Source organism: Heptranchias perlo, chromosome 25 (genome assembly GCF_035084215.1).
Source record: "Heptranchias perlo isolate sHepPer1 chromosome 25, sHepPer1.hap1, whole genome shotgun sequence".
In the NCBI taxonomy this organism is placed as follows: Eukaryota; Metazoa; Chordata; class Chondrichthyes; order Hexanchiformes; family Hexanchidae; genus Heptranchias; species Heptranchias perlo.
This window is the reverse complement of record NC_090349.1, coordinates 24,274,865-24,301,107: the sequence shown is the minus strand read 5'-3', so window position 1 is coordinate 24,301,107 and position 26,243 is coordinate 24,274,865. Positions and strand designations below refer to the sequence as shown.

The window sequence follows — 26,243 nt, the reverse complement described above, 5'->3', positions numbered from 1 at the left end:
GCACACAGACTCCAAAAGAGCCTCCTCCCATCCTTCTTCATCGAACCCTGTCAACATTTCCTACTATTCCTTTCTCCCTTGTGTGTTTATCTAGCTTCCCCTTAAATGAAAACAGAAAACAGAGAGTAGGGGTTAAAGGTAGTTACTCAAACTGGCAAAAGGCGGGAAGCGGTGTTCCACCAGGATCGGTGCTGGGACCACTGTTATTCACCATTTACACAAACAATTTGGATTCGGGAATCGGAAGTACAATTTCAAAATTTGCGCATGACACCAAATTGGGGGGATGGTTAATAGCGGGGAGGATTGCAACAAAACACAGGAAGACATTAATAAACTTGCAGAATGGGCATGTAATTGGCAAATGAATTTCCATATAGATAAGTGTGAGGTATTACATTTTGGTAGGAAGAATAAGGGGGTCACATACTGCTTGGATAATAAGGGCAGCATTTTAGCACCCGCTATCGGGTGCGTTCCTGGCGGGGGGGCCCCGAAAATCGTGAAATCCCGGAGCGGGACCAGAGCCCGCCTCGAACCCGCGCACTTCCGGGTTCCCCGCTGACATGCCGGCGTGTGCGCGCAGCCTCCGCTGGTGGGAATCCCGCAGGCAATTAAAGCCAGCGGGATGCCACTTGAAAGTATTTATTTGGCTTGTTCAGGTCATTAACTGACCTCATTAAGGGATTATGTGAGGAGGGGTGGGATTTTAGAGCAACCTGGGACTGTTTCCCACACTGGGGGAAACACTCCCAGTTCAAATGGACCTGTTGCAGCCATCAGCCTGTGGCAGCTGCAAAGGTCCATTTGACAGGTGCAGGGGGGAGACCCTCACTCATTGCAGGAGGCCACTCTGTCACTTGGGACAAAGTTTGGCCTCCACCACCCTCCTCCTGACAATCAAAGTCACCAACGTGCACACTTACCCCGATGTCCAGACACATGTACCTACCTTGCGGACCCCCTCAGATGTACATCTTCCGGATGGGGGCCGCCGTAGCTGCAGTCATGACCTCCTCGGAGGGCGAACAGCATCACCAGCCTCGCCATCCACGCCGTCCACCTCTGACACGTGGAGCTCCACAACAGAGTGCTGTGACACATCCACCTGCACAGCAGGAGGGAGGGCTACCGCAGAGAGAGATGCGTCGCAGAGGGCACTACCCTCGCCACAGGGTCCACAGACCGAGGCTCAGCTTCCTGGACCTCTCTGAGCAGCAGTGCACGCGGAGGCTCAGAGTCACTCGACATGTAGTCGTGGACATCTGCAGCCTCCTTCATGCCGAGCTGCTCCCGGCTGGCCCGAGCACCATCTTCTTACCTGTCGCTGTCAAAGTCACCACTGCCCTCAACAACTTCTCCTCCACATCCTTCCAGGGTGCCACCGGGGACATCGCCGACGTCTCTCAGCCGTCTGCACAAAAGAGCCCTGCAAATACACCTACCCCCACTCTGCAGTGACACAATGGGTGGCATCAGTTGTGGGTCTTCATAGTGATCCTCAGGAAAGGGCATTATTGCACAAACCAGACAAGATTCGCAAAGACGTGGCAGTAGTGGTGACAATATATGTAATGAGTTGGTCAGAAATTCAATATAAGTAACAACCATGACAAACCCTCACACCCTTGTGCATCCCCTTCATGCTCACGACACGTTTGCCTTACGCTGCCTACTGCACATATGTGATGCATGCCCTGTGGCTGCAGCACAGGTAGTGGCAGGTTGAGTGAGGCTGGCCGTGAAAGAGATGCATGAGAGGGTGAGTATGAGATAGAGCCATGAGATTGTATGAGGATTGGGTTGAGTGGTAGTGGCGGGATGAGTACTGGCGAGGTGAGTAGGTGCAGGTACGATGAGGATGAGGTTTGAGTGGGTATGAGGGGTGATGTGACAGAGTAGTGTTGGCAGTGCTGAAGGAGATGTGGGGTGGGGGCGGTGATGTGGCAGATGGAGTGTAGGGGAAAGAGTAAGTGTACTTACTTTGGTTGACCTACTGAGGTCATTGGAGCACCTCCTGCACTGTATGCAGGTGGGCGATATGTTGGTGGTGCAGGTGACCTCCTCTGCCACCTCGAGCCAGGCCTTCCTGGTGGCAGAGGCAGGCCGCTTCCTCCCGCCCGCCGGGAGGAAGATCTCTGTCCTCCCCCTCCTCCTCACCCCATGTATTGATACCTGGAGTGAGGCATCATTAAACTGGGAGCAGCCTTCCCCCTGGGCTGCTCCATGCTGTGATTTTTTCTGTTTGTTGCAGCATCTGTCAGTGGAGGACTGCCCCTTTAAATAGAGCTCCTCCAGCTGACAGATCTTACTGCACATGCGCAGTCCGCCTGGCGCGCAGGTCAGCAGTGGGGAACTCAGAGGAGCAGGTAAGTCGATCCAATTAGTGGATTGTATGCTACAATCGCGCGGGGAGCTGACTAATTTCACCGGGCGCGTTACCCACGCGCCCGATAGCCCCCCCCGCCAAGAACCCGCAGCCCTGCTAACATCGGGCCCTAAGAGTCTAAATGGGATAGAGGAGCAAAGGGATCTGGGGGTACAGATACACAATTCACTAAAAGTAGTGACGCTGGTTAATAAGGCCATTAAAACGCAAACCAAGCACTGGGGTTCATTTCAAGAGGGATGAAATTGAAAAGCAGAGAAGTTACATTAAATTTGTATAGAACCCTTGGTTAGAACACACTTGGAGAACTGTGAACATATTATAAAAAGGATATAGAGGCACTGGAGAAGGTGCAAAAAAAGATTTACTAGGATGATACCAGAACTGAGAAGTTATACCTATCAGGAAAGATTGAGCAGGCTAGGGCTCTTTTCTCTAGAAAAGAGAAGACTGAGGGGTGACCTGATATTGGTCTTTAAGATTATGAAAGAGTTTGATAGGGTAGACATTGAGAAGATGTTTCCACTTGCTGGGGAGACCAAAACAAGGGGCCATAAATATAAGATAGTCACTAAAAAATTCAATAAGGAATTCAGGAGAAACTTCTTTACCCGGAGAGGGGTTGGAATGTGGAACTCGCTACCACAAAGAGTAGTTGAGGCGACTAGCATAGATGCATTTAAGGGGAAGCTGATGAGGGAGAAAGGATAGAAGGATATGTTGATGGGGTTAGATGAAGAAGGGTGGGAGGAAGCTTGTGTGGAGCATAAACACCGGCATGGACCAGTTGGGCCGAATGGCCTGTTTCTGTGCTGTACATTCTATGTAAAAGACTAAAAATTCAGGGGGCCCTGGACACCAAGGGCATTCTAGGCCCTTCCGTTTCCCCCCGCGCCCCCCAATCCCTATTAAAAGATAAACGTGAGTAAAATGCATGAAGAAATAATCCTGTAGGATGTTTACACACTGCATTAATAATAAAGCAAATCATATCACAATATACCCTGCCTAAATGAAACTGCTTAATTTTGTCACATATACAAAATTTAAAAAAACAGCTGACTGTGAATTCTGTAAGTTTAATATCCAGACTATCAGCATCTGATTATAATTAAGGACACAAAACATCAAACCAGTGAATATTTCAATTGCAGTATATTCTCAGGAGGAACGATTCAAGATATATCTGCAACATGCACCATCTCCTCAAAATATCTGAATTTGCCTGCTATCAGATACTTACTTCAACTCCTTAATTTAACAGGAAAACATCTTTTTTGGGTGGGGGGGGGGAAGGAGTGGCAGGAAATAAGCGCTTATTCAGCTGTGGTTCAGTTGTAGCACTCTCTCCCCTGTGTCCGAAGAATGTGGGTTTGAGTCCCATTCCAGAGACTTAAGCACATAAACTGGACTGACACTCCAGTGCAGCACTGAGGGAGTGCTGCACTGACAGAGGTGCCGTCTTTTGGATGAGACGTTAAACCGAGGCCCTGTATGCCCTCTCAGGTGCAAAAGATCCCACGGTACTATTTCAAAGAAGAGCAGGGGAGTTCTCCCTGGTGTCCTTGCCAATATTTATCCCTCAACCAACATCACTAAAGGAACAACATACCGGGTCACGTATCTCATTGCTGTTTGTGGGGCGTTGCTCTGTGCAAATTGGCTGCTGTGTTTCCTAGATTACAACAGTGACTACACTTCAAAAGTACTTTATTGGCTGTAAAGTGCTTTGGGTCGTCCTCAAGTCATGAAAAGCGCTATAGAAATGCAAGTCTCTCTTTTTTTAACGTTAGATCAGAATCCATCAGGAGACAGAAAAATTCCGTAATTACCGTGAATATTTAAGATGAATATATACGCTAAAATATTTCTACCACAGTTTTAAGTAACGTCATTTAGACCTATACAAGAAGAAAGCCTAGCCCATCGCTAACCCTAGAACTTACACTGTGCCGGCTGTTTCCTTGGTGTTGACATGGTCTGCGCTGCAGCCTTTTGTGAGTTCTCAGGAGACTGGGGACAGGAGAGGGTTTAGCACCAGAAGCTGTCGCATCTTGTGCGCGAGATGCTCCCCGAACTGGGAGCCCGCTGCAGGCAGACGAAGAAAGTCTACAGGCGCGATAACCACAGATGTGACACACAAACTATTTTCTCTCTAGGTTGCTCACTGCAGTGCCCAAGAGATTAATCTTTCATTCCTAGAGACTCCAGGCCATTACGGGAGGGTTGTCCACCCTAGTTACAGTGAGTTTTCTCAGGGGCAGCAAATTTCAATGAGGCCCACAGACCTGAGTGTTAATGAGCCCCTGACTGCACAATACTCTTTAGGTCACCAGGGGGCGTTGGTGTGTTCCCCATCCCACTGAAATGCAGCAGAAAATGGATGCACATTCAGCTTTACATTCTATATATGGTAGTTTTAAATAGTCTCTACCACAAGACACTAATCAGCTGCATCCAGCTGGATTCAATATGTCTCACTACACTACAATAATTTTTGATACATGGAAAAACTTTTTTTTAAGCAGAAGTAGTGATAGAGACAATCTCCATTTTGGGTGTTTCCACAAAAAATACATCTTTTTAAATACAGTACATAAATTATCTTTAGAAAGCTGACAGTGCCTGAGTTGATCAGTAGGTGAGAAACACTTAATTGAAAATACTGACCAACAGGTGGACTGAGAAAATTATGCTAGGCACTGAAACTTCAATCTCATCACTGCCAGTTCAGGAAACAGCATTAAAGTAGCAGCTGCAAATGGAAGGTGAGTAAAATGGCTTTTAGTGAAATAATACGATGATATGTTTTTATGAAGATTACTCAACTGTAGCCTATTATAGCTTATTATGGAGTATTGATCGAATCCAATATTGTCACATATACATCATGGGGGAGACTTTTGGGTTGGGGTGGAATGGGCGTAACATCAGTGATGTGCCCACGGCGTCTGACCAACACGGCTGTCAAGAGGCCTGAACCACATTCAGCTTCGGGACTCACTTTGTCAGCGAGCTGTGGGCGCCAAACGGGCATCTTACAGCAGCACGTTGGTTTCCTGCACTGGAAAGTCAGCCAGCTACTCCATGCAGGTGGGCAACAGGTTAGGCCTGTGGTGGGGGGGCAGATGCCGGGAGGAGGGATGGGGCAGATGTCGGGGTTGACGGGGGCAGGTACTGGGGGGGTGAGGGATGGGAACGGGCCAGCAGTGGGCCGCAAGGCTCCTGCTCCTCCTAGGCCCACAAAAATCTTAAAAGAAAACAAAAAAAACGTACATTTTGGTCCCTTTAAGGATTACCAATTAGGCCTGTCAATGCCTAGTGAAAGTCGGACGAGCATGTTTTTTAAATTTTTTTTTTATTCGTTCACGGGATGTGGGCGTCGCTGGCAAGGCCGGCATTTATTGCCCATCCCTAATTGCCCTCGAGAAGGTGGTGGTGAGCTGCCTTCTTGAACCGCTGCAGTCCGTGTGGTGAAGGTTCTCCCACAGTGCTGTTAGGAAGGGAGTTCCAGGATTTTGACCCAGCGACAATGAAGGAACGGCGATATATTTCCAAGTCGGGATGGTGTGTGACTTGGAGGGGAACGTGCAGGTGGTGTTGTTCCCATGCGCCTGCTGCCCTTGTCCTTCTAGGTGAAGGGAGTGAATGTTTAGGGTGGTGGATGGGGTGCCAATCAAGCGGGCTGCTTTATCTTGGATGGTGTCGAGCTTCTTGAGTGTTGTTGGAGCTGCACTCATCCAGGCAAGTGGAGAGTATTCCATCACACTCCTGACTTGTGCCTTGTAGATGGTGGAAAGGCTTTGGGGAGTCAGGAGGTGAGTCACTCGCCGCAGAATACCCAGCCTCTGTGCTGTGGGTGTTCTCCCATTTCTCTGTGAAAGTTCAATCAGAGTCCTAAAAGAGGTGTAGAACCCCAATTTGTATACTTAAACAGCCTCTCGCTTGTTTTGGGCGGGAGTGCTGGGCTCCCATTTAAAAGCCTGCCTGAAAATTGATTCAGGAGGGCAAATAGGAGCACAAGGTCCCCACCAAACTTTCAAATGCTGGCTGCCCTTTCTTTTAGGTGAGAAATGGGCGGCAGGCAGTTGAAAGTCTCCCCCTATAGTTTGGTCTGACTCCTAAACCTGCTTCATCTTGGTTGTACCCTAAAGGCGTGTGAGGTAAGACAATATGTAAAGCTCTAGAATTTTTCTCTATGCTCATGCTGTGTTTCTATCACAGTTTTAAGAATTCTGGAATATTTTCCCTGTTTTTTTCATTTTGACCTATTCTAGAATATATTTTCGTAAAGCGAGTTTATAAAATTTGTTTCTATGGCCATGAAATTGCAACGTGGGATAACAGCTTTGAACATGTGACATGTTTGCTGAAATTCTGCTATTTTAGCAGAAGTGTTAATCTGTTTAAAACCCCATAGTGTAATTTCAAGACTATGCTTTCAGTTTGTTAATGTTAAGAGATCTGTTCTTCATAAATATATATATATATAGTATATTTTAAGGGAAATTGGAAATACAAAGTTACTTCAAGTGCGTTGGTTTAAACACAGCTGTTTTCATTAGTCAGCTTTGGTACAACATACAGTTTTATTACTCAGTTTATAGATTCTAATTTCAAAGTGAATGAGTGAGTTGGAGTGGGTAATGGTTAATAAAAAGTTTTATACAGAACAACACATGGCCATAGGTGAATTGCAGATGTGCATGCAGTCCTGAGTTGATCTTAGGCCAACATGCATAGAGGTTATATTAGTTATGAATGCACGTACCATTCCAGACCCAGTGAGAGACATTATACAGATCTCTACTTCATTCCTGCCTACCTAGCCTGTCTGATCTTTGTGACTATGGCTGGTGTCATGTTATTGTAAATTCACTATCCAACCAAGGAGGTCATTTGTAATCAATAGTTGGCGTGAGATGGTAGTCCGGTGAAAGCACAATGACACCTGGGGCTCGAATTTAGCAGGCCTGCGGGTTCCCAGCGGGTGGTCCTCCGGGAGCGTCGAAAACGCGGACGGCGAAATTAGTGGGTTGCCCACGCGATCGTAGCAGGCAACCCACTAATAGGAATCAATTACCTGCTCCTCCGGGGTCCACGGCGCTGGCCTGCGCGTCGGTCGGGCTGCGCATGCGCAGTACGATCTGTCAGCTGGAGGCTCTCTAGTTAAAGGGGCAGTCCTCCACTGACAGATGCTGCAACCAATGGAACAAATTGCAGCATGGAGCAGCCCAGGGGGAAGGCTGCTCCCAGTTTAATGATGCCTCACCCCAGGTATCATCAGATGGGGTGAGGAGGAGGGGGAGGACACAGATCTTCCCCCCGGCGGGCGGGAGGAAGCGGCCTGCCTCTGCCACCAAGAAGGCCTGGCTCGAGGTGGCAGAGGGGGTCACCTGCGCCACCAACATATGGCCCACCTGCATACAGTGCAGGAGGCGCTGCAATGACCGCAGTAGGTCAACCGCAGTGAGAACACGAAGTCTTTCCCCTACACTCCGTCTGCCACAACACTGCCCCCACCCCAAATCTCCTTCGGCACCGCCAACACTATTCTGTCACATCACCCTTCATACCCACTCACACCCCATCCTCATCTTACCTCCACCTACTCACCTCGCCAGTACTCATCCTGCCAATAACACGCAACCCAATCCTCATACAATCTCATGGCTCCATCCCATACTCACCCTCTCGTGCATCTCCCTCACGGCCAGCCTCACTCAACCTGCCACCACCTGTGCTGCAGCCACAGGGCATGCATCACATATGTGCAGTAGGCAGCGTAAGGCAAACGTCTCGTCAGCATGAAGGGGGTGCACAAGGGTGTCTGAGGGTTTGTCATGGGTGTTACCCATATTGAATTTCAGAGCAACAAACAGCACACATTATATTGACACCACCACTGCCATGTCTCCGCGAATCCTGTCCGTTGTGTCCAATAATGCCCGCTCCTGGGTATCACTATGAGGACCCACCACTGATGCCACCCATCGTGTTACTGCAGAGTAGGTGCAGGTGTATTTGCAGGGCTCGTCCGCGCAGACGACTGAGAGACATCGGCGGTGTAGCCGGCTGCACCCTGGAAGGATGCGGAGGAGAAGGTGCGGAGGGCAGTGGTGACTTTGCCAGCGACAGGTAAGCAGTTGGTGCTGGGGCCAGCCAGGAGCAGCTCGGCATGAAAGAGGCTGCAGATCTCCACGACTACATGTCGAGCGAATCTGCGCCTCCGTGTGCACTGCTGCTCGGAGAGGTCCGGGGAGCTGCGCCTCGGTCTGTGGACCCTGTGGCGAGGGTCGTGCCCTCTGCGACGCGTCTCTCTCTGCGGTAGCCCTCCCTCCTGCTGTGCAGGTGGGCGTGCAACAACACCGTGTTGGGGGGATCCACGTCCCTGCGGCGGACGGCGTGGACTGCGAGGCTGCTGGTGCTGGTCATGCTCTTCGTCCTCCGAGGGTCTCCACACACCACCCATCTGGCAGGTGTTGGTCTGAGGGGTTGTGCAGGGTAGGTGTGTGGTTCCTCGGACTGGGGCTGCGGTTTCGTGTCGGTCTGTCCTCTGGCTTGGCGGGGGGTGGTGGAGGGCAGGGGTTGCCCTATGTGACGCGGTGGCCTCCTGCGTGGGTGAGGGCTCTCCCCCGTGGAGCGCACCTTGGCACCTGCCACAGGCTGCTGGCTGCAACACGCCTGGTTGGAGGGAGACTGTTTCCCCCAGTGTGGGAAACTCACTGCCTTGAACCTAAAATCCCACACTTCCTCTTTTGACAGCTGCTTCAGCTCATTAACTGACCACAACGAGCAAGGTAAGTACTCTCAAGTGGAACCCCGCTGGCTTTAATTGCCTGCGGGATTCCCACCAGTGGGGCTTGCGCGCGCAGCCCCGCACATCAGCGCGGTACCCGGAAGTGGCCGGGATTTCGTCGCGATCCGGTCACCTGACCGGAGATCGGGATTTTCGGGGCCACCCCGCTGGTAACCCGCCAGAAACACGCTCCTAAAATCGAGCCCCTGATATCAGAGTTGCAAAATTATGGAGGGAAAAGTCATTCGTAGGTTAGCTTCAGGCAACAGTAGAAGAGCTACATTTGTTGCCCAACTCTGAAAAGGTAATGATGGGGCTTCTTTTTTAAAGCAATTGCGTTACAACTGAGTGGCATTCTAGACCACTTTAGAGAGCATCAAGTCAACCATATAGTGTGGGAATGGAGTCACATGTAGGCCAGACCAAGTAGGGATGGCAGTTTCCCCTCGTTGAAGAACATTAGTGAATCAGTTGGGTTTTTATGACAAAACAGCAGCTTTCATTGCCATTTTCTGGCGTAAGGCCACAAATGACCAGGTTTCTTCCATTCAATTTCACAACTTGCTGTAGTCTGATATAAACTCATAGGGCTCAATTTTAACTCCCAGGTGGGAACGCAGTAAAACGAGCCGCGTACCCGTCTGGGAGTGGTCGCAGGGAGGTTTGGCCGATTTTAACGGCTGTAGCTCATTAATATGCCGCTTGCTGACTTCCTGACCAAAATGGCCGAGAAGTTGGCGGGAAGCAGCTGCCTGACAGTTAAAATCGGGTGGCACAGTAGTCGCCGTTGGAGACCCAGAAGTACGGTCCCTGGCATAAGGTAAATGCTCCCTGGGGAGAATCTTGGCCGGGAGAATGGGGTGCAAGACCAGGGCACTCCAGCTCCTCCTGGCCCACAAGGAAACTGAAACATTTTTAGAAAACTTGCTGGGGTCTCTTCTGGCCCTGCCCGCTGTTCCCAGCAGGTTTTTCCTGGCGGGGAAGCCATCACTACTCCCCCTGCTCAGGCCTCACGTTATAACGGCAGATCAGAACCCGACGATGTCACCGGAGCCTGATCTGCATTTTTTAAAGACGACCCTTTGTCACTGGTATTTAAAATTGCAGTCGGCCAGATCTGGGTGGGAAAGGAGTGGATAAATCCTCCCTTCCATTTTATCTCCCCCCACCTAATTTCCACATTAAAATTGACCCCACAACATCTGGGTTGCTACTCCAATGACCATAACCACTCGGCTACCATACCCACTAATGGAAAATTGCAGAAAGTACAAGCTCTAGCATAACTTAGCATTGAGCAGAAATTTACCACAATCAGGAGCTAGCATACCTTAAACCTTAACACAAGTTTCTTCCCACAAAATCAAGATTTAATCCCATTCTCATTGAAAAATTTCCCGATTAGTCTAATGTATTTATTTGTCTCATTTTGACACTGGGGATTGTTGTAATAATCAAAACAACCGTTATGCAAATCATATTGTCAAAGAAATGCTGTCTGGCTCCGCACATTTCTCAAATTCTACATTATAATATTCAACATTAAAAATTTACACCACATAATTTCAGCAGATGTTACATGATGTGAAACATGTACATATTTTAAAAGCTGCCAGGAACATTCAGCACTCAAGACACAAATTTGGGCTGGAAAGTCTACAGACCCAAATTAGTTTATAGAATACAGTTAAACTTATTCAAACCTCTGTGCTGTCAGAAATTGTTTACATGCATATAGATGAACTATTTGTAGGGCACAATCTAATAATTTTACAATAAACTGCATTTACCATGAAGTAATTAGTTTTTTTATTTAGTGCAAGAGAATTACCATCAAAGTGAAAATAAATTAAAACAGGGTCTTACCTGTGCACATCGTACTTATGTCTGGGTTACGTAAGAAAAATTTACTGAGCAGTATTACTTCAGTTATGTGGTACAAAAGGTGACATCACATCTTAACTTGACAGAGATTGAAGAAAATGGATATAGGCGAGATCAAAGGCAGAAATTGCAAACTAAAAGTGGAAAGGAATTAGAGAACTCGGTCAACAGTCCTTGGGAAGTGGGTAGGAATAGAAATTAGAATAAAAATGGTAATTAAATTTAAGGTGAAACTGAATATTCAATTCAATATCCCTTACAATACAATGGTGACTATCAATATTGGGATATTTACAAAACTGGATTTCATACACTGATATAAAATTGACTCACTTCTGCAAGGTCCCATGGACAATTTTAGAATATGTCGAAGATGTGAATGCCAGACTATTCGCTAGCTGGCAGAATGAGAGTTAGATCTTAACCAGTTTAGCTGTTTTAATGACTGAAGTATCTTTGATTGAGTGTAGATCCAATCTGGATGCACTGATCAAATACCAGCAAAGGGTGAAATGACAAAAGTTCAACAGTGTTCAATCTTTATATGAATCTCCGAGTATTCTTTCAGGTTTAAGTAGTCTCCTGCCTTAGCGATGGTCTCAACTTTGTTAGTTCTCAGAGAGTTCAGTGAAATATGTATGTTCACAGCAATTATTACATCTCTGAAGTTCTGAAGTAGGAATTTGGTCCATCTGGTAATTTTGAAATGCAAGCAACAGGAAGCAAAAGATCCAAGAATTGCCAAATAATGGACAAGTTTGATTGCATAAAATATAAATAAGGATCTAGATCTTTCCAGGAGGTAAGGAAATGGACAAAATTGACATCCAGGTTGGAGTATCCAGTAAATTAATATTAAATGTATTTCCAGGAAACTAATATCACCTGATTTTATCAAGATCTTTAATTCAAGAGCAGTAAAAAAAGAACTTGAATTTATGTTGCACTTGAGGAATCCTAACGTGCTTTGCAGCCAATTAATTACTTTTTGAAGTGTAATCACTATTGTTATGCAGACAAACATGGCAGCCAATTTGTCTACAGCAAGATCCCACAAACATCAAAATGAGATAAATGACCAGAAAATCTGTTTAAGTGGTGTTGGTTGAGGGATGAATGTTGCTTATGGAGAATTCCCTACTCTTCTTTGAAAAAATGCCATGCGATCTTTTGCATCCATCTAAACAGGGAGATGAGGCCTCAGCTTAATGTTTGATCCAAAAGGTTGCATCTCCAATAGTGCCGCATTCCCTCAGTCCAACGTTGGAATGTCAACCTAGATTACGTGTTGAATCCTAGAGTAGGGTGTGAACCAACGATGCTGAACTAGAGGCAAGAGTGTTACCACAGACCCAGATAGACTGTAAGAGTAAAGGTGTAATTGATGCTCAACAGTTACGCTTTGCTGAGTTAGGTTAGTTCATTTGAGAGCATCAACCATACTGAGATCATTCTTGCAGTCGTCTTCTGGCTGTGTCTGGTCAGCCCAACATCCAAAATTTGAACTGTCACTTTCCTGATGCAATCAGATCAATCTTTAATAATGTCACCTTTAATTGGCTGATGCCCAAAACTGCTGCCAGGATGGGGGAGTGCGGGCAGAGAATGTGTCTTCCCCCCACCACCTGGATTGGGATTTCTGATGAAGGGCAAATGGTGCAGATCTGGATCCGCCCCAAATTCCATCCAATGCAGGCAAAATGCTCAATTTTCACCCTCTCTCAACCCAGGAATTTTGAGCCCATCATGTTAACACCGCGGGCCACCATTTGCAGTTCGGGTATTAAACCATTAAAATGTTGGGCACTTCACCTCCGGGTCTGGAGCCTGACGCAATCTGACATCACTACTGTTTGCGCACTGGGCTTTCTGTCGCACGTCCGTCGTAACTTCAGCGGAAGAGGTGCGGAAACCCCGGGAAAAACTGCATAAATGCCAGTTCTGCCTTTGTTCTGGGGCTTCTGCGATTCTTCCTGCAAAGTTACTGCTGGCGAGAGGGAGAACCCCAGGGGAAATCCACCCGCACCATCTTTAATGTAAGGAATCTTACAACACCAGGTTATAGTCCAACAATTTTATTTTAAAATCACAAGCTTTCGGAGATTATCTCCTTCGTCAGGTGAGTAGTGAATACACTACTCACCTGACGAAGGAGATAATCTCCGAAAGCTTGTGATTTTAAAATAAAATTGTTGGACTATAACCTGGTGTTGTAAGATTCCTTACATTTGTCCACCCCAGTCCATCACCGGCATCTCCACATCATCTTTAATGTGGCAGTGACGTGAAACTATTGTGTGAATGCATCGTTAAGTGTTTTCCACTTTTAATTTTATCCTCTCACAAAACTAAACTTTCCAAATGACCTAGTTGCCCTGACTTCAAACTTAAAATTGTTGCCCAAATGCATTAAATAAGCTGCAGCTATTGTCTTAGCCTATGTTTTATTAATTCTAACATTCATAGAATCATAGAATGATATAGCACAGAAGGAGGCAATTTGGCCTATTGTGCCTGTACCGACTTCAGATGTGATGTTTTGTTTATGCAGCATTAGAGAACAAGAAATTGAAATGCAAGTAGAATAAATATATGTTTTAAAATCTATTTTAAATTGACCAATTAATTTTAATTGGAATTTAAGCGGCCCTGAACTAACTGTTCCTCCCTCTCATGCTAATTATCCTTCCCACCTGTGCTCACATTTACTACCTAAACTCTCTCCTGATCTTTCTTTATCCTTGTAGCCATTTTTATTTCTTGCCCACCTCTTACGGTGTCTCACTCCTGGGGGCCTCATTAATCCTTTGTTTGGCTTTCATTTTCCCCAAGAAAACATTTCTTAGTCTCTCCTTCTTGTTATATTCAGCTATTCTACATCTTAAATTAATTATAAGCTAAGGATGAATAATTAATCATTTATTTAGTTGGTTAGGTAAGCTCTTCATTTCCTCGGGGCTAACTTCTTTGTAAAGCACACAGATTCTGGAGTAATATATTAGATATTCTTGCCAGAGGGAGGAGGGAAATTTCTATTCTTTCTGGACAGTCTGATTAGGTCGAGACGTCCTCGTCGCGGAGAAGAGAGGAGTAGTGTTCGTTAAATTAGTTACTCCCTATCTTCAGTACAAAGCACTCTCTCAGTTAAGAGCTAGTTATCCAAAAGAGAAAATATCATTTAACAACAGAGAGATTGTTGCCTTCCATAGATTAGGTAGGTGGGAAATAGCAAGTGAAGTGAGGAAGTAAAACGTTATTGTTTCTACACAGTCTGCTGGGATGAATGAACTGGTGCCATGGAGACAATTTTGGCTTCAACTGAAATATTGACTGGTGACAGGAGCTATAAAAAGAATTGGGGAATTTACTTCAGATCAGTAAAACATAACTGATGTTGGGCTTTTAAACAGTTCACTGTGCTGGCACTTTAATCCACTGAGAAGCACTCAGCTCAGGAGTACTTCAAACAAATGAGCACTAGGCTGTTGAAAAGCCTGGATGCCAACATGAAGGACGATTTGGTCTCCCCAGTCAATGACACTACTGGTGGGCCTCTCAATGGGAAATCATGGTTTGCAGACTGGCCTGCCCTCACACCCCAAGACTGGTGACGTTGGCCAGGGGGGTGAAACTGATCTACGTTAGGAGTGCAAAACGGACTCATAGCGAATCACCAACCCACTTTAAACTGTGCCTGATTCTCTTTTCCATTGAAATAGAAAAGAAAATCAAGTGTTGTGTGAAACTGGCTGTCGATTCGCTATGGGTCCGTTTCACACTACTGGAGTAGACCAATTTCACCTCCATGCCTGCCCTTCAGAGATCTCCAGAAATACAGGAAGATGCACTCCCTTACTGTGAAAAAGCTCATTCCTTACCACTGCAACAACAACCATTTGCATTTCTATAGCACCTTTAATGTAGCAAAACATTGCAAAGCAACATGTAGATGCAATATCAGTGGGGCATATGCAAGAGTGGGTAATGTATCGACTCTACCTGACTGGAATTTAAAGGGTAACAAGCAGCGTGGAGCCATTTTCTGGCAGCCCACATGATACAGGCACCTCCCATACACATCCGGACTGTCTCCCAAGGTCGGAATGGGATCGCAAACTAACAACCCTCCATAAAGAGCAGCGGTCCCACCCTGCAGGTAGGAAGGAGTCTTGATATCCTCCTGTCCCCGCCTAATGCACAGAGACTGCATTAAATTATCGGATTCCAAAACAAGGCATTGATCCCAACGTGTGCACAACCACCCTGTGCCAATGTTTCCTCCTCTATGTAGCATGTGACAAAACTGTACAGGACTTCACAAAACATGTGCATGCTCCTATTTTTGAGAAGAACATTTAAAATAAAAAGTAGAGCCCAGATGCACTGGTCAGTAATATATTTCATTCTCTCTCACAGGAAGTTGAAACTCTTCTGGTCTGGATGGTTAAATGAATCATTACGGCCTGGAAATTCGGGGGCTCCATTCCACCAGCGTGAGTGTGGTGGCTTGGAACCACCACCCACCCTCGCCCAAGGCTGGAGACCTTGTCACGAATCCCAGGAACAGGGTCATTTTCACAGCTGGGGGCAGACTCCTGGCACCTGCAAGGGTGCATCAGTAGCAGCTGCCCCAGCCCAAGCCGATCCATCCTTCTGAAGCGGAGCAGAGTACTCCCGAGGCAGAAATGGGCCAAAGAAAAACATTTCTTTAAACTTCTTTGGCTCTCACTGGAACCACTCTGACTAGATTTGATCCCCTCTGGGATCGATGACCTTACTCTAAGTAAGGTCTGAGGCCGTCTGAAGGCCTCAATAAGACCCAAGCCAGGTCTCAACTGGCGTGAGTTCTGCCGAGGCCCTTCGAGGGTATAAAGGCAGGAATTTCCCAGGGAATCCAAGGAACTCTTCGCACACTCCCCCTTTGAAGTAGGAGGCAGATGGTAGATTATCTCACGGCTCCCCCCACCTCCCACCCACCGGAATTTAAAGGTCTGGTCTAAATAAGATGGAATCCCTGACAAAACCAGGTTCTGCCCATATTCTGGTCCCCCCCCAGTCAGAAATGGGACCTCCTGCCCCAGGAGTTTCAGACCCAATGAGTACAAAGAAGAGAAGAAATAAACCATAACTAGAAGACAATGTACACAACTTTTGAATTATAATTAACTTTTTGCTCCCGTATTCAAACCCAGTGCTTGATTGCACATAGAAGGTTCAAATGTCTCTAGATCTCTAAATATAAACCTGGAAATGGCTGTGTCAGTGAATCAGGGTGCACAAATTTGTTTAATTTCATCGCCCGTCTCTGCCCCTGCCTCAGCTCATCAGCTGTTGAAACCCTCATCCATGCCTTTGTTGCCTCTCGACTTGACTATTCCAATGCTCTCCTGACTGGCCTCCCATCTTCTACCCTCCATAAACTTGAGCTCATCCAAAACTCTGCTGCCTGTATTCTAACTCGCACCAAGTCCTGTTCACCCATCACCCCTGTGCTCGCTGCCTACATTTGCTCCTGGTCAGGTAGTGTATCGATTTTAAAATTCTCATCCTTGTTTTCAAATCCCTCTATGGCCTCGCTCCTCCCTATCTCTGTAACCTCCTCCAGCCCTACAACCTTCTGCTTTCCTCCAATTCTTGCCTCTTGTGCATCCCCGATCTTAATTGCTCCACCATTAGCGGCCGTGCCTTCAGCTGCCGAGGCCCTAAGCTGTGGAATTTCCTCCCTAAACCTCTCCGCCTCTCTCTCCTCCTTTAAGATGCTCCTTAAAACCTACCTCTTTGACCAAGCCTGTCCTAATACCTCATCATATGGCTCAGTATCAAATTATGTTTGAAAATGCTCCTGTGAAGCGCCTTGGGATGTTTTACTCCATTAAAGGCGCTATATAAATGCAAGTTGTTGTTACCCACTCTCCAGCTGGATTAATGGCTTGGCTGTTAAACCACTTGAGAGGCACAAAATGATCATTACTGCAAGACTAACAAAATCTTATAGAACCAACTCACAAGCAGGAAACTGAAGTGATTTGCATTTTTATTTGTTGCTGTTAAAATAAACACAAAATGCCGAGTGTAAAACTCCATCTTTTTTAAAAGCAGAAAACATCCCACTGAACGAGTTAGTACCCTACTCTTTCACTCTGACAGCTGAGTTTAAATCCAGCTCAAGGTCTCTTCTCTCTGCTCATGAGGCTCGAACATGACATAAGCTCGCAAAACTTAATCCAGGCATAGGCCCACAGCACAAAACTGTGCACAAGTCAGCACAAAGTTAGCAAGGAACTGGCAATCAGGAAGGCCATGAAGATGGCTGATCTGGAAAATGGGAAATTTACACTGGTGCACAGCTAAGCTTAAGTATACACCGTTGAGGCTTTGTACAAGGCAGATTATTCTGCACCTGAGTGTGCTTTTTATGACCTAGAAATTGATGTTAATGCTGATTACACTAAATAGTAAACAATTTTACAACACCAAGTTATAGTCCAACAATTTTATTTGAAATTCACAAGCTTTCGGAGGCTTCCTCCTTCCTCAGGTGAATGTTGTGGAAGCCTCCGAAAGCTTGTGAATTTCAAATAAAATTGTTGGACTATAACTTGGTGTTGTAAAATTGTTTACAATTGTCAACCCCAGTCCATCACCGGCATCTCCACATCTACACTAAATAGGTAAGTGTAACATTCCCCAATACTGAGCCTTCAACTCGATGAAATCAACACAATAGCAGGAATTATAATGTAAAAGTCACTTCATTGTAAAAGAATCTTTTGGTTTTACTGTAAAAACAAATGGGAGACAGTGAAGAAATAGAAAAGCCAGCTTCAGATCACAAATAAAAAGACACCGCATGGTGAGATTCCCTTTGGGATTTTCAGTCAGTGAGAAGTTCTGGAGTCACACTGAGGGAAGATTTCCTCTTTTTGTAATGTGTAACAAAATTATAAAACCATTTATTAAGAAGAGATTTATGGTTTCGTTGCACTTCAAACACACAGGAAATATAGCACGCTGAGTACTTTAAATAAAGTAAATTCAAGGATATAACCCAGTGTAACTCTATGTATTTTACTCCACATCAATTCAAATGACAAAACCCAAAAATAGAAATGACAATGTAAATTTCAGCATTTTTTTTAAAAAAGCATCCAATGAGTAAACAAAAGCAGACCTTTTTCTTACAAAAAATCTTACTGTTAAAGTTACCTTTTCTCTTCAATGGGAGCCTGGATCCAGAGACTAAAGCCACGATTTTAACTCAGGGCAGAAATGAGGGGATGTGGGGGCCGTAGCGGTTGGCGAACTGCTCGGAGCGTGAGGACCAGGAGTTGTTAACTCCCGGGCCCCATCTACATGCCCCGACACTCACTTTTGCCCAAAGCCAGCGGGAATGATCTCACCGTTAGTGGGCAGGAGTCACAATTCTTGGAGGGTCAGGCCACCACTGGGAGAGCCACGGAATTGGCCTACAGCAATGTGAGGATTTGGGGGGGTTGGTCACAACTGGTGGGGGGCAGGGGTGGCGGTGGTTGAGCTCAGAGCAGGAAGGCCCAAAGGTATCCTTGGGGAGCTGGAAGGAGCACTCTTGCTCCTCCAGGCCCACAAGGAACCATTTAAAAAAAAATTTAAATCACTTACCTGAGCCCCTTGTGTCCAGGATCGTTGCTACCTCAGCTTTTGCTGGCGAGTTGGAGACTATATGGGCCTTCGTCGGGCCTGCAGTTAAAAGGACGTGCCCGCCTGGTGTCTGCGAGATGTGACATTGACATTGAAATTAGGCCCCCGCTCCTCTGGGGCCAATGGCCTTCCCGTGCCTGAATTCAGGCAAATTAAAATGGTTGCGAGGGGAGAGGCGGGAATGTGGCAAAATCTCCGAGCCATCTTTACCCCCCCAATCACTCCATCCCTGCACTATTCCCGCCAGGCAGGGACGGTGTGGGTTAAAATCGACCCTTAAATTTCATTGATCAGGAATGGAATGCAGGTTAAATTATTGTGCAAGTCTGGATGAATCTGCCACTGAAGCAAAAGTAGCAAGAAGAAAGTGTGCAGGATCCGAATAAATGAAAGGAAAACTCGGATAAAATGGGGCACGGGAGGACATCTTTATATTTATATTTCTTGTGTAACTATATGGTGAGCCATTGAAACTTCTGTTTGACCATCCTTTGTATATTCTTTGCAATATCTCATGGGTAAAAAAGTTCTCAATAAAATTTTAAAAATAAATTCTGATAAATGATTATATTGCATTTCGCTCATAGTCACATATTTGAATTTGGCAGCACCCCATTAAAAATTCTATGTTGTGAATGTTATATTGCCTTGGCACATTTTGATCATTATTCTTTGCACATTCCTATGCTCAGGGGTCCAAAATACATTTTATACATTGAATATCAATCCGTTCAAAGATCTCCAAATTGTTCTTTTCCAGTGACAATGGTTGTTAATTTAGCTCACGTGTTACCAGTGGAGGTCAGCACAGAATCATGAAGTAAAGCTTTCAATTGTTTGCTTCATCTACTTTGTGCCTGAATAGCCTGCCAGCGAATCGGTGTCAGGGCTTATGCATGAATAATTGTCACTTGACAAGGTACTAGAGGGAGCCTGGTGACCATGGATCTGAACGCCTTCAGAAGAGGGGGAGGGAGAAAAACTGGTGGAGGGGATTGGCAAGGAAAAACTGAAGAGGAAATAGTTTTTTTTAAAGACAGTAAGAGTTCACTTTTGAACACTAAATTTGATTATTTTATCAATTATAGGAACAACTTAGATTTATTGGAGCCGCTCCATTTTAACTGCTCGCCCGCTCTGTTCCCACATGGGGAGAGTTATAACTCCCTCTGATGACAACAGGAAGTAAGGTTTGTGGATAGAAAATGTACTTTACATGCAGAATTATAAAATATATATATATAAAATATATGTGGCACATGTGTTTTATGCATTTTATCCAATTGTTCTATCTTTAGTACAAAGGTCCTATTGCAATATATATGCCACATAAATCAGGTTAGCACTGCAGAACTAAACAAAACAGTGATATTATTGTATAACTGCCAATTCAAATCCATCAAAATTTCAGCTTCAAGACATTCAGACAATTGCCCTGCTAGTCTGCACATACACGAGTCTGGTCTGTATGCTTTGCTTTATTTAATTTGGGTGCCTCCCAGTATTTATATGCATGTAAACAAATAAACATCACACGACTAGGTGCAGGAAATTCTTATTTTATCACCTTCGGTTACAAACAACTACATTTTTGATTGCTTACATGGGTTATCAGGAGTCAGGAAAGAAGAAAAACTTTTTATTAGAACAGTTGTGGGCAACTCCTCAGTACATCAAAAGCAATGTCCTAGAACAGAGTTCATTAGAACGGGGGCGAATTTAACCCTACCTGGCTGACTTACCTGCTCTGGAGCCGCCAGGAGCTGACCTTCCGCGATTTTCACCTGCTTAACTCGGCAAAGATGCCCACCCAAGGCTGGCAGGGTTCTTTTTAACATGTGCGTGACAGGTCGGGACCCAACTGCAATTTTTAACTAGGCGGCCTGAGCGTGAAGTGCCAATGAGTTTCCCGCCAGGCCAACCTAACAAGGAAGTGGATCGGGGCCAGAAGTGGCCCAAAAAGGTAAGTTTATAAAAATGTTTTTAACTTTCCTTGTGGGTCTAGGAGGAACAGGAGTGCTCTTACCTGAGAATGGATGGCATGGTGTTCGTTGTACCACTGTATGTTGATAAATTGGACAGGACCAGTTACAGGGGCCTAATTAGGGATTTGATATTGGGCATTGACTTGCATGGTGATGTTTCAGTTGTCCAACACCACGTGAATATTAACAGAATGCAGATCCTTTCTGTTCACGTAGACCATAGGGATGATGTCGGGGACACTGACAGCCGCATGGATGCCATATATGAAGTCTGCACTCTTGGGAACCCTGACATCCAGTGAAAGTGCCCTATCTAACAGATGCTTTCTTTCCACATGAACATGGTACCCCTTGCAAATGCGGCCTTAGTCACTTGCTTAATGCAGCTATGGATGGCTGACTGCCTGACTTGCATATGTCTCCTGTGGTGTCCTGGAAGGATTTGGTTGCATTACTGAGATGAAGACCTTCATAGCCATCAGCAGAGCCATCTATGTTGAAGTTGTCCGTGGGTTGGACTCAATGAGGGAGCCTCCCTCTGCTCAGTGACAGCTTCCTTTGTGATGCAGAGCCAGCAAAAACAGGTCTCTTCCAGCGTACTCAGGTTGAACTGTCTGAGTTTTGTAAATGGGGGGCCTGAGGTAAGCATACATAAGATCTGAGCTGCACTCACACATGCCTTTCTTGTCCCTTCATAAATTCACTATCCTGCTCCAAATCCTTGGAAGCCCATTGGAACCCCATAAGAATTCCCATCCCGAGCTTGCTATAAGTGAAACTGCAGCTGCGAGCAAGATAACTGTAGAAAAGTGAATTATAAATTAAAGTCTTGCAATGCAAAAAATCAAGTGTGTACAGCAACAGGAGATAATGTACCAACAAAAATGCAGATTAAACTAGTTAGCAGCTGGGAAAAAAATTTCCAACCAGTAATGAAAATTCCAACACATCTTTAAGAAGCCAACTCCTAAAGCCTAGGCCAGACAAAGTCATTTGCTTGTTTTATATGGTAAAGCTGTGCTGTGTGGGGGAGGAGGAGGCAGTGCAAAACACATGAAATCTGGCATGGGATCAATTTGTGGCCGAGTCAAAGGTTAAATGTGGGTTGTGCTGGTCTTCAAAAACATGAAAATGTTTTCTTTGCGCAATGCAGCATGCTTCGAATTGTCTAATGTTGACCTCCGTACCTGGTTCTATGACCCGAGTTCCCAACTGGAGCCTTGCAAAATTTACCCTCTGGTGTTATGTATTTTTCTCCTCTTTCTCCTCCTTTTTAATCTTGATTTCTCCTACTCCCATCATGCCAGAGCTTTCTGAATGATTCTGCCACCCACCCACCAGTCTTTGTCGGGACCGATTTTGAATTTTGGCCGACTGATCGGTGGAGAGCGCTGGTCGGCCGCCCGCTCCAGCTGCGAAGAGGCTCCCCGCGATTTTGAGACCCTGGCCTCATTTAAATTTGGCAGGCAAGCTGCGGGGCGCCAAACAGGAGTCCTGATGCAACTTGCCCGATTGAAGCCTCTAGATCGAGCCAGGGTGGCTGCCTGTGAGATAAATGGGGGGGGGGGGTACGATCGCCGAGGGTGGCAGCGGCCCAGGTTATATTTGTGGGCCCGAGGGAGCACTCCTCCCACAAAAATAATTTGACACCTTTGGTGGGTCTCTTCAGTTCCATCGCCCGTGGGACTGAGTGAAGCCTGCAAAAGGCAACCAGTTTTCTGACCAAAAATGGCAATCAGGGTTCTATTTATGTCATAGGACCCCAATTTCCATATTAAAAGGGGCCTATTGCCTGAAACAGGCGGACGCTTCGGACACCCGGCAGCAGGCCCCTTTCAAAATAGAGCTGTCTGCATCGTTGGTGTTAACGGGACGGTAAGGTTTCCAACCCTGTTTTGAGGCCAATACCGTCCCGTTAATGCCAGGCAAAGGCAGTGAAAATTGACTCCATGTTCTTTCTTTACCACTGGAATCTCGATCACTGGACCTCAACAAATAGCACTTTATCTGCCTCTGTAACAACAATTCCCTCTGTGATACTCGTATTGTGACCAGGCTTTTTTTGTTAGAAAAACATTGTCGAATACCTGTGGTATAACACTGGTACAGAACTCTATCAAAGTTATTTACTGAATGGTGGTCAGGTGGACCGAAGGGTGAGTGAGTTATGCAGGCCTACTGACTCGTGGTTTATGTTTCAGTAAAGCCCTGTTGGGTTTCTTCTATAATGCGGTACATTTGCTACTTAAAATATTTTTATTGGGCAAATCATCTGAAATATTTTTTACTAGGAAGACCTTCCAAATTACTCTATTCTTGGTGGCTTGCTGATTCTTGGAAAGGTTTAACTCTGAGCTGAAACCAGATGGCTGCAACATGCCACAGACGTGACTTTACTTCCTCCGTAAGTATGTAACATCATGAATCAAACAGCAATGTAGAACTTATCTAGCCTGTCACTTCAAGATAAGTTTCATATCACTATTTTAATGAAATAATTTGCTTTGTGTATTACCAAACACTCTGCAATATTTTTCTTCGGGCCACTCATCATTTGGCAGGCTTCCTAAACCACTTTTGCAATGTAATTAAATGTGGCATAAGATTCTGACTACTTTTATAACATAATGTGAAAATTATAGGATTTTAGGAAAAGTTACACAGAAAATCAACTCATTTATGAAATGAAACTTAATAAGCTTAATGGCCATGGGGAAGCTGCTCGCTTTGGGTAAAATATTATTCAATAGTTATTCCTTCCCTTTTTCCTTCCTTTATTCCAGTTTCTTTTAGCTTTAATTTTCTAACGCCGTTTTTCCAAAGCAGGAATGCTTCTCCCAGCTCCATAGCACACCTATTGGCTGCTGCCAACCGCGATCGATCCCCTTCTGCTGTCCTCCTCGGCACCCCCCCCCAAACCCGGCCTGGCCTGGCATGGCATGGCACACATCTGAGACAGTTGCTGGTAAGGCAGGTGGCCCAAAATTCAGGAATGCAGAAGGGCGAACTGCTTGCGGAGACACACCAGGCACCCGCAGCACACCCAGCTTATTTAGACGAAACCCAAGGCCCAATTTCGGGTCAGCCGCAGGCCTTCTGGTTTGGGCGCACATGGCAGCAGCATCACCCACTTCACGCCCGAAACCGAGCGCCAACAAATTTCTACTCTGGTTTCTTATTTTTTTGAGGCTCATATTCTGAGACCTTTACATGAGCCCAACAAGAAAGAAAAAGTGGACAGAAAAAAAACTCATGTTTCTCATTCTTCTTATCTCCATAGAAGCTGAAAACAAGAAAAATGTTGTAGAAACAGAGAGAAGGGACCATCAACATCTCCCACTACCAGTTGAAATTGGTCCACTTCATCACGAACCCTGCCATTTACCATCGCCAGCCCAGATAGGTTAACTTGGGGTGAAACAGATTGTCTGGATGAGAAATTGACATAAGGTGATTCGCAACTCATAAGGAAGCCAGAGGATGAAGTATTGGAGGTAGAGCATGATGTACCTGAGTGGAGGCTTAGGATTTAGCACACCCTGACTGTTCCGCCTTTGGACGGTAAGCTCAGGGGTTCTGCCATGAAAAGACAAATGATCACAGTGCATCAGAACCATGTGAAAGTCCTGCAAAGACTCTCCAAAAATGTGGGGCATCTAAATGGATGAAGAGTCCAATGCCATCCTTTGTGGCACTATCAGAGACAGCTTCTCTACAATACAGAGCATCCTGGAGCGAGTGATCTCCCTCCAAAGTTACAATGGGAGACTGGCAGAACCCATAAGGAATTTCAGGGCCAAGATTCCTTCTGTTAATGGCGGTTCTACATTCTCCTGAAAGAACACATATAGACGTTAAATGGACCAAACTCCTTGATTTCAAACAAATGTTCGAAATACACGGCAGGTCCATCAGCATCTACATAGAGAAAAAGGCAGCTTAATGATTTGTGTCTGGACCCTTTGTCAGAATTCTCGAATTCTCTGTTCTTCAGCCATCAGCACATCATCAATATCCACTGCAAACCCCTCCAAACAGAACACTAAGCCCATCCAAATCTGGCAGCTTTCGTTTTGGTTTGATTCCAATTGTCGATGATTCAAGTACTCCTAAACCTGTATTTTGAAGTTTTTACCTGGTTGTAATTTTAACTGTGCTATTTCCAGACCTCAGCAAAAATACCTGCAGCCATTTGCTTTGACCTAGTATTGAACTGCACGGTGCTAATCTGACTTTGCACCTTTGGTTTTTTCAGAAAATATTGGGTTCAAGGTCAAAACAGTGAGGAATTTAATATTCAGATCCTGAACATTAAACAACTCACACCTTCGTACATGTTTTGCAGTCTCTAAATACAGGACAATAACTTAAACACTAATATAACTCATAAACCAGGAAATCACCGTTGCCAATATTAGCAGATGAATGCTTAACGTGCTAGTATGGCATTCCTCTACGTGCTATTTTAGTGGAGGCATTAAGCCATTTAAAATAAACTGGTTAAAGCTTGCATTGAAATAGTGGATGAAGGAATATCATTCAAATGTGTTGAGTGCATTATCGCTAATACAGTCCCCACCCCACAAAACTGGGCCAATGGCACTAACCATTTGCCAGTACCATTGAAATCAATTATAAAGGCACCATTTTAAGCATACCGGCTTTTTCAGGCAGACTTTGTCATGGAATCCTCCTTTTAAGACATTTTCCTGCTTCAGTCGCTGCGGGTTTTCGTCCCTTATCCATTCCTGGTCTTCTCTTGCTTTCCTTTCTTGCTGCCTCACTTCGTTACTCTTCCACTCGGTTGAACAAAAGATCAGTGCCACAGTCCCGCGAAGTCGCACGCCTGCCTCCAGCCTTCCTGCTACTTGTTTTACTGTCCACCGCCTATAATGGGCAAATCACGTTAACGCAAACCCAACCGTTATAAACGGTGGGGATTGTATCTTAATAGTAATTTGTAGACTATTGTGTTTTTACTGTAAGGGTTATTACAAGATATGGAATCATGAACTACACTGGAGTGTCTTACTCATTTCGAATTAATTGTAAATGCATCTCGGATCTTAGAGTAAGTGTTTGAAATAAACTCAGACCTGCATCTGCTAGTCTTGTTCTATTATTATCCTCCCCCACCTCCAAATTTCCTCCTCCTCTCCTGAGGACACTGGCTTTTGCTAGCCTACGATTCCATGGATGCTGGCAGCCCTTTGGTACCTCACCCAAAGGGCCAGTTTTATGTCAGTAGTGACAGTAAGTTTCGACAGTGGGGCGCATCAAAGCTAAGTCCAGTCCTGTCCTGTCCTCACCCGATGCCCACTCATATGACTTTTCCAGCAGGGGCTAATAAGTAGCAATCAATTGTGGGAACTCAGGCTGATTTTCTTGTCGCTATCCTGGGGACACTGAGGCCAATTGTAATATCCCCACTACTACTGCAGGTGAGGTCAGCCAGCTCAGTATAGATCAGGGATTGAGCCAGGGACCTTCCAGGCTAAGTACTATAGCA

The 26,243-nt window shown here is 45.5% G+C and overlaps 1 long non-coding RNA gene across 1 annotated transcript; it reads left to right on the top strand.

Moving 5' to 3' along the window:
- Positions 1–4,730: 4,730 nt before the first annotated feature.
- Positions 4,731–25,828, top strand: LOC137342377 (uncharacterized). Its single transcript, XR_010967245.1, has 4 exons — positions 4,731–5,157; positions 19,838–19,939; positions 23,026–23,138; positions 24,015–25,828. It is a non-coding gene; the product is annotated as an uncharacterized lncRNA (long non-coding RNA).
- The last annotated feature ends 415 nt before the right edge of the window (positions 25,829–26,243 follow it).